General features: G+C 46.9%; 1 protein-coding gene across 30 annotated transcripts in view; it reads left to right on the forward strand.

Moving 5' to 3' along the window:
• The first annotated feature begins 1,638 nt into the window (after window positions 1-1,638).
• Window positions 1,639-13,237, forward strand: part of ADNP (activity dependent neuroprotector homeobox) — a 35,350-nt gene continuing 23,751 nt past the window's right edge. For 2 of the 30 annotated variants that reach the window (XM_052787561.1, XM_052787648.1), the window contains exons 1-7: window positions 3,328-3,923; window positions 4,025-4,082; window positions 4,922-4,971; window positions 6,656-6,742; window positions 7,261-7,383; window positions 8,988-11,218; window positions 12,364-12,522. The gene's annotated coding sequence lies outside the window, so the exon portion shown is untranslated. The other 28 variants (XM_052787417.1, XM_052787630.1, XM_052787529.1 and 25 more) reach the window with 23 other exon arrangements.

A 13,237-nucleotide genomic window follows, 5' to 3' on the forward strand; every position in this document is an offset into this window, starting at 1 on the left:
ATGGAAGGAGTTACGCTTTACTTCATTCTTCAAGTGTTTGGGTATTTTTGAAATAACAAAAGCCATCATTCCCTTTCACTTGTAGCATGGGGTTTTTTTTAGCGTGCTATAGAATTGGGCCTCCTTTGTCGAAGAGATCTCGAGCGTGTTTGTCTTGATCCACACGGAAGACTTGCATGCGGACTCTTGTCACGATCCAGATGTCACCACCCTGCAGTGACACTCCTGAGGCCGATGATCTGTCCACCCCATAGATGCGAGTGAAGGCGTACGCACGCAGCTCACCAGCAACGCGACACACAGTCCACTTTTGGGCGGCTGCTTGCCTTCGGTCGGTTAAGCCAAACTATGACGAACTCGTACTTCGGAGCGCAGCAGCGCCTGGGTCGGGCGCATCCTCTGCCATCTCACCAAACGTCCGACCGACCTCCCAAGGCTTCACGGAAGGTTTTGCGGCGCGTGGCCCAGACGCGGCGCTGGGAGCAGCCCTCGCCCAGGGCGAAGCCTCCCTCCCTTCGGCCGAGCCCGGCCCGCGGCTTGCCCCGGCCCCGGCCCCGGTCCCCCCCGCGGCGGCGGGCGGTGGGTCCGGAAGGGCACGCCCGGGCCCGGGCCGCTCCAGGCGCCCGCCCGAGGCCGGAGGCGGGGGTCGCCTCGAACGTGAAGGGCGGCCCCGGCCCCTCAGGCCGCGCCGCCGGCTGCGCTGTCCATGGTGTGAGGCGAGGCGCGGGCGCTCCGCCGCGGGGCGCGGGCGCCGGGCGGGGCGGGGCGGGGCGCGGCCCTCCGGCGGCTGCCGCGCTGGGGGGGGGGGAGTGGCCCCTTCCCGCCCCGTGCCCGGGGGCGGGCTGCGGCCCGGCGGCGGCGGCGGCGGCGGCGCGCGCCCCGAGGCGCCGGCCGCGGCCGCCGCTCGCGGACGGCACGAGACCGGGCGCTCCCGGGCGCGCGGTCACGTGCGCGCACCGCGGTCACGTGGGCGCGCGGTTCGCCAGGCGCGTGCCCCCGCCCCGGCGGCGGAGGCCCCTCAGGACAGGATGTAGTCCCGGCTGGGGGCGGCGGAGGGATAACCGGGCGGCGTCAGCTCCCTCTCCGGACCCAGCCGCAGGGCGCGGCGCCTCCTAGCGGGGCCGGGGTAGATCCCGCCGCCGCCGCCGCCGCCGGCGGCTCCCCCCCTCCGTCTCTCTCGCGAGAGCCCCCCCCCGCCCCCGGCTTGACGGGGTTATGTAACCCGCCCGCCGCTGCTGGGGCGCGGCCCGCGGGGCGGGATGGGGGCCAGGCCAGCGGGAATCCACCGGGGCTCGGGCCCCCTCCCCCCCCGGGGCGCGGCCCCCTCCCCTCCCGCCGGACAATGAGTCCCGTATGCTAATGAGAGTCTCGCGTCACTTCCGCTCTTTCTCGGCCGCCATCTTGGCCAGGGCAGGTTCTGGGCAGGAGGGACCCGGCTGTATTGTCTGCAGGGCGCCCAGGGAGCCCCCCCCCCCCCCCTCCGCCCCGGAGCCCCACACCCCCCGCCCCGGGGACCGAGCCCAGTGAAGCCGCCGCCGCCGCCGTCGCCCCCGCCCTCCCGGGACCCGCTCACCATAGGCCACCCCCCGCACACTCGCCCCCCCCCCGGCACCCACCCCCCCACCCCCCCCCCCCCGCCGCCGCCATCCAGCCCCCTTTGTCTCCCCCGCGCCGCCGCCGGCTCCGCTCCGCCCGCCCGCCCAGGGACCCGGGCGGCGCCAGGGAGGCAGCTCCGTGCACCCCCACCCCCCCAGCACAGAGGTGCCGGGGGAGCGCCCGCCCTCGCCGCTGAGGAGAGCCCCAGTCAGGTAGGTGTGTGCGTGAGTCCGCGGTCCGACCCGGGCGGGGGCAGCCCCCGCCCGCCCGCCCCCTCTCCCTCTCTCCCTCTCTCCCTCTCTCCCTCCTTCCCTCCCTTCCTCCCTCCGCCCGGCGGTGCCGCGGCCCCCGGCAGCCCCGTCCCCCAGCCCCGGCGGCGGGGCGGGAGTCCCGCGTCCGCCCCGAGGGGCAGGAGCCCCGGCGCCGTGCCGTGCCCTGCCCCGCCGCAGCCGGGGGGCTGCGGAGTTTGGCGGGCGAGCCCCCTCCCCCGGCCGCACACATGTTGGAAGAGACTTCGCCGCCTCGGGGAGGCCGGTTCCGCTCGGGCCGGCTGCGGGGACCGCTACGCCTGCCGGCTTCCCTCCCTTCTGCCCGGGGCCCGCGCGGCAGATGCAGTCCCAGCCTCCTCCCTTCCCCCTCCCGGCGGGGGGGGGTGGGGGGGACGGGGACCCGGGACCGCACACGGATGCGTCCCGAGAGCGGCTGCGATGGCGGTAAGGCGAAGTGAGCGGGATGATGAGTGCGGTGAAGGGGTCCGGCATCCCGGCGCTGCCCGCAGCGTGCCGGCAGCCGGGCGCGGGTCCCCGCTGGCGGAGTTGGCGCCGAAGCGAGGTCGGAGAGCGGCGCTGGCTGCCGGGCGATGAATGGGGAGCAGCCTCCCTCCGGCGGCCGAGGCGGCTCTTGCCTGCGGGCAAAGGCGCGATCCGCCGCCGCTACCCCGAGCCGAGCACCAGCTGCAGGATGGAGCGACGTTGGCTCACCCGTCCCTCCTTTCCCTACCCTGGGCTATAGTTACCGACACCCGTTTCTCAGACAAAGGCTGGGGGAAGATCAAACCCTAAAGCCTCGCTCCGCTACCGGGAGCTGCACCCCCTCCCCCCCCCGCACCCCCTTCGCTCTGTGGCTGTAGCCCGGGGGCGGAGGAGGCGGGCTGGGGTGGGGGTGGGGGGGCACGATTTCCAAAACGAGCACCACGGCGTACGCGATGCTGGCGGTGCCCCCTCACGGGCACACCCCCACCCCCGTTAAATCGGTATTGTTGCTCCCGGTTTATGGCCGTGGAAGAAAAATAACCAGCCCCCACCCAAAATGCACCGCAGCCCGGTCGGTGGCGCCGAGTGCGGGAGGGAGGCAGTAGGGGGCGCCCTCCCCTCGCCGGGCAGGGCTGCGGCGGGCGCGGGGGGGGCTGGGGGAGGCGGGGGAGGGAGGGGAGCGGGGCGGGGGGGGGTGGGAGGGCCGGCGGCGCGGCCGCAAAGCGGCGTCTGCGGCCCCGCCGGAGGGGCTGCCCCGGGCCCCTGCGCCGAGCGGGACGGGCTCCTGGCGTCGTACCTGCCGTCCCGGAGCCGGCCTCGGCCGCCTGGTTTGGGGGGGGCGGGGTGGGGGGCGTCGGTCCGTTGGCGTAGAGGTCGGAGGGCAGGGCTGGGGTTGGCGAGGGAGAGGTGGGAGCCCGCGCTGGGCGAGCGGGAGGGTGGGAGGGCTTGGAGCACATGGAGGGGGTCTGTCCGGCGGTTTTGCGAGGCTTGTGCGCGAGGGTCTGCGGAGGGTGTTAGTAATTGTACCGAAACTTGGTTGTGGCTTGTGGTGCCATTTGCTTTATCAACTTGCATGGCTTTTTTTCTCACGTTCTGAGCGCATGGCTGCAGTGGTAGAAACTTGGAGTGTGAGGCGTTGCTAAAGCATTGAGTGCTTTGTCTGGGGCCATAGGCGAGAGTCCGGATAACTGGGCACTTTGACGTTTAGATATTCTTTGTTTATTGGATGTATTTAAGCCGTTTGGTAGGTGTGAAAGAGGTTTTCATTCCTTTTAGAGAAATTCCATTTTGGGTTTTTTTTTTTAAGATTGTTTTTACTAGCTACGTTTCTATTTATTTTTTGCTACTATTTTCTATTTCTGTTTGGAGGTATAAGGTGTGAGATAATGGAGATGCCTGATTCCTACCTGTCAGGGTAGCATGGACCAACCTTACGTGGCTCCTATGTGGCACAGCCTGTATGTGCTTGCTGCAGGCCACCAGCATTGTTCTCTCTTGCAGGGTCTCGGCTACTTGGAAAAACTTTCACTTGGGGACTCTGGTAACTGTAATAATTACAAGTTGCCATCCTTCTAGGTGACAAAGATGGATCATCCTGTTTAAAAAAGAGAAAAGCTTTTTTTTTTTTTTTTTTTTTTTTGCTTTTAATAACAAACCAAAGCTTGGTTCCTTTTTAGATGTGCATTGGCAGATGTTGGGCAGTAATTTGATATCAGCACATCAACATCTACCGTGGTACGTGTTGAAATCTTAAAACATTAAAAAGAGACAACAGAAGAGAAACACCCTATTGTTAATAAAATTGCACTTGAGGCTGATGGGTTGTAACAGGATTGTCGCCTTTCCTGAAGATAATTACAACAAATACTTAAATGAACTTCAGTCAAAATAGAGGCATCCTTTTTCACACAGAACAAATAACTTGTTCTCCTCCAAAAGTAATGGTGAGCTAAATGCTTTTGTACTATTTTTTAATAGTAAGCTGCCCTTTACTAAAATTATTATTATTTTGTAATTAACCTTTAAAAATGACTTTTTGGTATCTAATAGAAATGAGATGCTTCCAGTGTTTGGGGATGACTCTCTGAGATTGTTGCAAACTGATACGTTTTTAGTAGCCCATTATTAAAAAAAATATTTAATTTTTTATTTAACTTGACGTGATGATCCATCAGACAGGTTTATAGAAAGCATCTCTTTAGGTTACTACTATTTATGCTTCAAAGTATATTGTGTGGAACTACTAGAGCTTAAAAGTCATTAAGAGCTTGTAAGATCACTTGTGTTCAGGTTTTAGGAGGGAGATGTTTTTTGGATATGCAAGGGATGGGGAAGGCGAAAGAAAGGTGGCTGGCTGTGTTTGCCTGTAGGTAAGACAGACAAGTGGTGAACAGTGTCTGCTGCCTAGAGTGCTTAGGAATGAAAAACCTTCACAGGAGAGGAACTTCTTGACTGTTTTGGAAAGTTCGTGCCCTACAGTGTTGAGCATCAGCTGCACAAACAAAACATCTAGGAAGACTGCATGTGCTCTTCAGGATGAGATGAATAACTTAAATTTTTTTCTGTATATGTAGGATAGAAGTTACCAGTTGTCAGAAGATGCCCATTAGCATTTTCAGAATTGGTATGTGTCACTTACAGTGGTATATTACAACAGCATTTTAATTAAGCTTTAATAGTATAAAGTATCATTTGTTAGGTACTTACCAAACTGAACTGTACAGTTACTGAATTCGCTATTAAATTCTAGATGAATGCACGTACGAATTTTCTATGAAAGGTAAGTTGTGCTTCTGACACACTGCAGAGTGAGTAATAGGCGATTATTCCCAACCCAGCTTTACCACTCCATAATAATAGTAAATACTGAAAGTAAATATTAAAATTTAAAGTAGCATTCCTGGAATACATAAGCATAGCAGAATCTTAGCAGTAGTCAAAAGTCATATAGTCCAAATACGTATTTTGTAACTTTTTATTAAGATGGCGGCTGATTTGATTGATGTAAAGAAAGAAATTGGAACAAATTATTTTGTGGGAGCAAAGACAGTGCTCATGGGTTAATGTATTTATTTTGAGATGACTGCAAATAAGATTTAGTGGCTCAATAGGAAATTTATTGGGGTGTGTTTTGTGATTTGGGTTTTGGGGGGGTGTGTTTTGGTTTGTTTTTTGGTTTTTTTGGTTTTTTTTTTTTTTCCAGAAAGGGGAAGTTATCTTTGCTCTGCTACTTGAAGTTTGTTTAAGAGAGACAAAATTTTATACACTGGGAATGAACTAAACAGTATGAGATATGCCTAGGATCATAGTCTAAAGTCTGTAGGACATGGGTGCCGGGAGAGAGGCAGTGAATAGCTATAGGACTGCAATTGATCAGCTGATTAGTGTGGTCCACAGGTGTCATTTGATCTGCTTTATCTGCATGGGCAAAGATGGGATATTTTTTAAACTATTAGTTCAGCTGAGTTTGTATATTAATAATGCTATGTTTGCTGGGATATTTTTTTAAAAATGCATGTAACATGCTTGTTTAAAAAGATAACAGCTGACTATGTTGGCCTGCATCTAAACAAGCATTACAGTATTTTTTTTTTATTAAATTAAGATCTGCTCTGTGCTTAGATTTTATACATATATATATAGGGTATTTTTTTATTAACATAATTTTAACAGTATAATTGTTAATGTGGAGGTAGTCCTGCTCATATAATATGTTGATACAAGTGTATGTTTTTAAATAATAGCATAAGTGATGGAGATGAGAATAAAAGGTGCTGGTGTAAGGCTAATGCAATGTAAATGTCTCTATATGCATTGGAAGAAAAAGAACTTCTGATTATGTTACTTTAGTTTAAAAAGAATCCTATACCTTCTGTATATGTAGAAGGTTTGTTTTGACTCACTTGACACGTTTGGGGAAGAATGCCCTTGCTTTCCTAGTCAGGATGGCCAAATTGACCTGTTCATTTTGAGCTTTCAGGAAGTACTTAGATCTGGTATAAAAACCGAATACATGTTCTAGGTTTGAATAACGACATTTTTAGAGAGGGTGTGACTCTTATTTATCTACCTGAGGGCCATATGCCTCAAGGAAAAAACTACATTGTTCAGAGCTTCACTATAGCTAGCTCTTGCTGGAAGGCAAACATGAGGCTTGAATTTAGTGTCTCACTCTTATTTCACATTAGTGCTTTTGAATGTGTATGACGGTTGATGGTTTTGAATAAGAATGGAATAAATACCATTTTTTTTTCTGCAGTGAGTCACTTCAGTCACCACCATTTACATCCTTACTTTTTTTTTTTAAGGTGGCATTAAAGATGATTTGGATGAAAACTGATACTGGCTGTTGGGTCCTAAACCTGCATAGCTGACTGTATGAATGCATCACACCTGTGGGTTCTTGACTATCCAGATCATGTGGCAAAATGGTTCATTTAAATCTGCTTCTCAAGTAGTACCTAAACAATTTACAAGAAATAGAAACTAAGTAACTGTGTAAACAGCCTGTCTGCTGAAGTAACACTCTTCAGCTCATCCAGTCATTTAAATGTGGGAAAGGGCATGCTCTCAAGCCTGGCTTCACTGTTGGATGTTTCTTCCCTACCCCCAGCTCCTCTTCTCTCTTTCAGGCATTCTTTCTTTCACCCTTTTTTACCTCTTCTGTGTATTGATTTCTGATGCGACTCTGGATCTGATAGTTCTTAGCTTGTGCTGCAGCTAGGCCAAAGAAGTTAGTGATGCAGATTCATAGCAGCAACAGTAAGGGGGAAAAATGTCTCTTGAAATCTAAGTAGGCAAAATAATTGTCTTAAATGCTTTTTTCCCTCTAAAAAGTCAAACTTAAGTTTGTGATCTTGTTTGTTTGTTTGTTTTGTTTTGTTTCCCCATTCCTGCTGCTGCTGCTATGAAGCCTTTTGAATATCGAAGTTTCCTGAGTCAGACCGAAGACAGCAGTAGCTGAGGTGGATTAACGCTGGAATGTAGTCAGGGATTGGAACACTTGGGAGCTATGCTTAGACAGAAAGGGAAAGAGGTAAGAAATGTGAAGTGGTAAGACTGATTTTAAGCTCTTGTTCACAGACTTTACCCAATCGTGTAATGCCAGCATTTGTGCACAGTGTGTGTGAAGTGGTAAGGCAAAGGAAAAACAATTAGCATCAGCCTACTTCACTGACTATTTTTACACTTTAAATATGCAGATGCTAGCCAGTTGGCGAGATCCCTTCAATATCTAATATCTACTATCTGAGAAAGCATGTATTGGCAGAGGTTTGGATGAGCTTGTAAAAGTATTTGTATGCTCTCTTTTGTTTCATTGATTTGTTCTGCCACTTATATCAGCATGCAATGCAAGCAATGCATTTTACTAGTTAGGACACACTAAGGGATGCAGTTTCACTATTGGTTTAAATATATCTCTGTCTGTGCTGCCACTGAAAGGGGTGGTATGAGCCCTGCCACCTTACTCATACCAGTCCTAGCACTTCTGTTTGGGTGAGTGAAGGAACTGTTCTGCCTGAAAAACACTCCTTTTCATTTGGATCATGTCTCTGCTCTGGCTCTTGACACAGTAGTGGTGTCAGGAAAACATGACACAGAGGAGACAGGACTACCATTTTCATTTGCAGTCTAATCTGATTGCAGTTTCACAATCAGTGTAATCCAGTCATAAATTATGTGTATATTGATTCCATGCTTTGTTCTTGCACATTTTACAGAGACTTCTATGCTGCTTTGTTTAATTATACAAATGTTTTTGTGAGCTTTGGATTGAAAATTTCAAGATGATTCTTGATTTAATTTAAATGGTAACTGCTAATTCATAAAACATGCTTATCTTTCGAAAATAATTTTTATTCTGGGATTGTTCATGCTTAGCTACAATCTCGATGAGGATTATTTTGGAATCGTAGAGCATATTCATGCAGCCTTTTTTCCTGATCACTGAAGTGTGGATATCATGGTGTAAGCAAATAATATCCTTCGTGCTTCAATGATCTCCAATCTCGATTTCAAATTTCAGCAAGATATGCAGGCTTCGTTAAATTTCAAACTGAAATCTTTAAGAAATAGCCCTAAAAAAGTGAGGCTATCATATTGAGTATGTATATTACATATTGATTACATATTGCACATATGTGGATGCGTATAAACGTTTATCTTTGGAAATCTTGAACAGTCACAAAATACATTATTTAAGATGGCAGTAGGTGTGTAAGCCTACTTCTTGAGCTGCTGGTGCCTCTAATTTAAAATTTCCTATGCACGGAAGTATAGCATGCCCTAGAGAAAGGATGCAATTTAAAACTGCTTTTCAGAATGCAGTAGAGATTGCCACAATTGATGTGGTTTTTGTCATGTGTGTTCAAAAGACCCTTCTTTAGAAAGCATTCAAATTTAGCTAACAGCATCCTTTAACATACTTAGACCTATGTCATCAAAATAAGAAAGCCCAACAGAAATTCCCAGCAGACTGTAAGGTAGCAGATTATTCATCAAGAATAGAAATAAAGAGTTGTGGTTCCCAAAGCAATCGAAATTTGGCCATTTTATATTTTATTTTGGGGCATAGAAATTACACAGTGTACAGAACTTTAGTACTAAAAGTTGATAAGGAAATAGTTAAATCCCTTTCAGTTTTGCAGTTAGTGTACACGCCCACCAGATGGAGCTTCTGGCACCAGTGGAAAATTCCAGAAATCAAGCAAGAATGAGAACTGTGTGAATGACTTAGAAGATCCCTGTCTGCTGGACTGCAGAAGATATTTTTTTAAACTTTAAATAAAAAATGAATGGCGAGCAAAACATATCAGCCTTACTGATTCCTTTCACTAGAACCGTCTTCCATAGAATTTTTTCCTCTGATGGGAAGTTGGAGTTCTTAGTGCAAGAGTCACCAAGCTGAAGCTACACAGTAAAACAGTTTCATAAGCCCTTGCTGAAAATTGCATATAACCACTGAAACAGCACGTTAAGGTTTTTAGCCTAAGGATTTCCTCCAAAGGATTTTAAGTGTGGTTTGGTTTTGGTTTTTTTTACTACCACATTTTAGATGGACTTATCTCCTCTCCTGAAGCAATGTTTACATAGGATGTCCAGAGAAGTGGTGTGAAACAGTCCTTTTTGTTTGACACAACTTGAAATTTTTATGGAGGTAGCTGATTTAATCTCTGAAGTGATTTTTAATTTTTTTTAAAAATTCTTTTTCTGACAAAGGGACTTTTAAGAAATAGACTATTTGACTATGAGGGGGAGTTGGAGTGGTTTCATGTGAACAGTGCTGCAAGTTTTACAATGCTTTGACCAGATAGCAAAATATTTCTACTGATTTCCTTCAGTGCCAATAATCTTGGTTTTAAAACAACACATCAGGTGTTTCCAGAGGGTTTGATTTGGGTTTTCTGTTGACTTTATATCTTTTTAATGTGCCTGGTCCTGTTTTGGATATAGCCACAAGTTAAAGGACCTTGGATATAGAAACAAGTTAAAGGGCTTGGGGGCTTCTGCTTGCTGATGTGCTAGCTGAAGGTTGAATTGAAGTGCTGGATCTAACGTGGCAGCTGTGCACACAGAATTATCTAGCTGGAGTTGAGAGGTGTTTGCTAGATCGAAGTTAGCCAAAGACCATCATGTTGGGGGCAGAAGCTTGGTGTTGCAGATGGTTGAGCTGATAAGGCTGAAGCAGCGCGCTCTGTTTAAAATGTTGCCATGAGAATAGAGCACATGCTGTTACAAAACAGCCTCCATCCTAGGATTATAGCAGACTTGAAAAATGAGCCCTTAGTTGTCTGGCATTTCGGATGTGCTGCTAAACCGCAAATCTCATTACCTTCACAGGAGATGTGGGTGCACAGCCCTCTGAAAACTAGGCCAGAAATGCTTAAATAAGGAGGAAAGAGAAGCAAAAATGCTTAGTGTAAGTCAGTGATAGATGTGTTGGGAGTAGACTTCACTCAGTGCAGGGAGGGGAGATGCTTAATTGCAACTCTTACCTTTTCAAGGAAGTTTTCGGTAGTTTCCATTTCTTCCAACTTCTCTGTTCTCCTTGATGTTTATGATCCTGGTATTTTTTTATTTGTTCACTCTTCCCCGAGATACCTTTCTGCTTCCTGACTATCACTCTTGCTCAGCTGTCCTGGAGTTGTCAGGTCCCAGAGTCCCAGCCTCCACCTTGCTGCAGGGACAGGCCATCATTGTCTTCATGTGAATATAGAATATTATACACCATCATACTATATAGGATCATTTAACCTGCATACGTGAGGAGGCTGCTTTTCCATTGCTGTGGGAACCATAGGTTAATTTTCTTGCCTATTTTTCTTGTATTTTAAGAGAGTTCACTCAATGTTGCACTAACAGCCTTCTTTGCAAATCTGTTTCATGGGTGGCTTTTTGGAGCATGCTATTAAATGCAGTTAGCTGGGCAAATTGTTAAAAGTAGACCTTATTTTAAATGCAGTTGGAATAGCGATAAAAAGTAACAGTATCAAGAAACTAACAGTCTTGTTTCATTTCATCCAGGAACATATAGCTGCTGTCAGCTCTGATATATGCTGCTATGTTGCACTGTTACGTGTAAACCAAGAACAACTTCAACTTTAAATACTAGCAAAATAAGGGCTAAAATAAAAGAATTCTGGATTATATAAAGTCAGAAAAATGCCAGATGCTTGGTGATTCTCATCAGCAACACAATGCAGGGAAATGATACTCAGTCTTTGGGAGGCCCAGTATGGGATGAAGTACTTCCCTGTGCTCAGTATTGGTATCTTCAGACTGATACACTAATTGTCACTGATCTGTTCTCAAGGCTGATGGGTCCTCATCCAGAAGTGTGCTTTCTGCAATGAGGATTCAGTGGGAGAGAGGTAATTTGGACTTGATAGCGATACAGGGGCACAAATTCTACTTTCTAGTTAGAAATAATCCAGTATGAAACAAAATAACCCATCATCCTTACCTGTTTGAAGATATGGCTAGTGGTCTTGTTAAAGCATATGCAGTTTTGCCTCAATGTGAAGTATTTTAATAACTTTGTCTTTTTAAATCTCTTAGAACATTTTAGTATCTTCTGTTGAAACCATACTTCCTGAAGAAAAACAATCTGTACTTTAAGCTGTGGATGTTCTGCCTGAATAATCAACAGAGATTAAAATCTAACAATTTTAAACAGTAAAACCCCTTATTACTTGGAAAAGTAATTGTACATGACACAACAAATTTTGCTTTTATAAACTTTAGATTTGGTTGTTCCAGACTTCATGATACTAATGTTATGTCTTGTGTTTCCAATCTGTTCAAGACTGAGTTTCTGTCCATGGGTGATGTGAGTTGAAGAGGTCTCAATTTTCCTACAGATGCATAATCATTTACATGCCATTACCCAAAACAGTTTACTTCACATCTTCCTACTAGCAGCATTGTAACTGAAAATTTTAATCTGAATACTTCCCAAATGAATGGATGTCCCCAGGGTCATGGCTGAGAGCCATGTCACCTGTTTGATCTCCCGTTGTCTTGTAATTTAAGGTGGGACTGTGTTTGTATGGGAACCTTCTGGGAAAAATGACCTGTACAAGGAAGCACTGTTGGTATTTTACTGAATGTATCTTACTTACACAGGGTGCAGTTATGCTGCTGGTACTAATAGCTCAGATGAGGTGTAAACTGAGGTCCTAAACACTTCAGTTATGAGTTGTGAATAGGAGCATTTGTCTCTGTATCCTGCTGGATTTCTGAATTGGGTAACTTAATTGAAATCTGAGCACTAAAATATTCCTCAGGTAGCATCACCCAGCGGAATCTGTTGTTTAATCCACAAACCTGCTAAAACTTCCTGCAGCACTGTTAACTTGCTGGAGTGCACTCTACAGTAGCTCCGTGTCAGTAAAGGTACCGTAAATGTGGTTTATAATTAGCTTTGGAGTCCTTCGCAATGAAACGTACGTTATAAATGTAAGATTGCCTTTATTACATTTCTTATCTCTTGTCTTTAACACTTTGTTTTGTACAGCAGGATATGATCCTTCTTCTATGTCCGGGCTTTGGCCTCACACAGTAGGTGTAATATAATCCCTGAGGTGGGCGTTCTGGAAGGAGAATTATTTTTGGAGGCTTTTGCATGAAACTTGTCCAATGAGTCTGAGACGCCCAAGCACCATTAATTTTGGAGGTAAATGCCTCATAATACATACTGAATAGATTGGGAAGAGTTAAGATTTTCATTTGGCAAAGTATGGGCAAAAAATAGTTGAAAGGATAGTTCTGACTGTTTACTTCTGACGTTTGGACATTTTGCACTTAAAGGAACACCAACTTGAACTCTAGAGAAATTGGGAGTGTGGGGGGCTTTGTGCTCAATCAGTCTGGCAGCTTCACTGCATATTAATTAGTTTCCTGGTTCCCCCTCTTTTGGTTTACTAAAACCAACAGGGGCAAAAGTGAAAGATTATTTTGACTGCAAGAGAAACAACCAGACTGCCTGAAGTACTCTCTGATGCTGAAACAAACTGGGGAAAACCTGTGTGTGACTTGTGATACGGAAGTTCAGAGAGACATAATTTAAGTTGGCTGTCCCTTTAAGTTATTCCTTGGAATCTGACATTTCTTACTTGAATCTCAATTGAACTGTTTAATGTTGGAAATTCAACTGAAATGTTTTTTATTGAGATATTTTCTATCATTTGTCTATGAATTGATCTGTCAAAGTGGGCTGAGATATGTATAAAGGGAGGGGAGGGAGGCATACTGTAGTTAACAACAGTGAAAAGATAAAGCCAAAAGGGGGGAAAAGCCCAAACCAACCAACCAAAAAAAAAAAAAAAACCACAAATGAAAGAAAATATAACAATTAAGTCCCAAAAGAGTTTTTTGGTTTTTAAAAATGA

This window comes from Harpia harpyja, chromosome 1, assembly GCF_026419915.1.
Source record: "Harpia harpyja isolate bHarHar1 chromosome 1, bHarHar1 primary haplotype, whole genome shotgun sequence".
NCBI lineage: Eukaryota > Metazoa > Chordata > Aves > Accipitriformes > Accipitridae > Harpia > Harpia harpyja.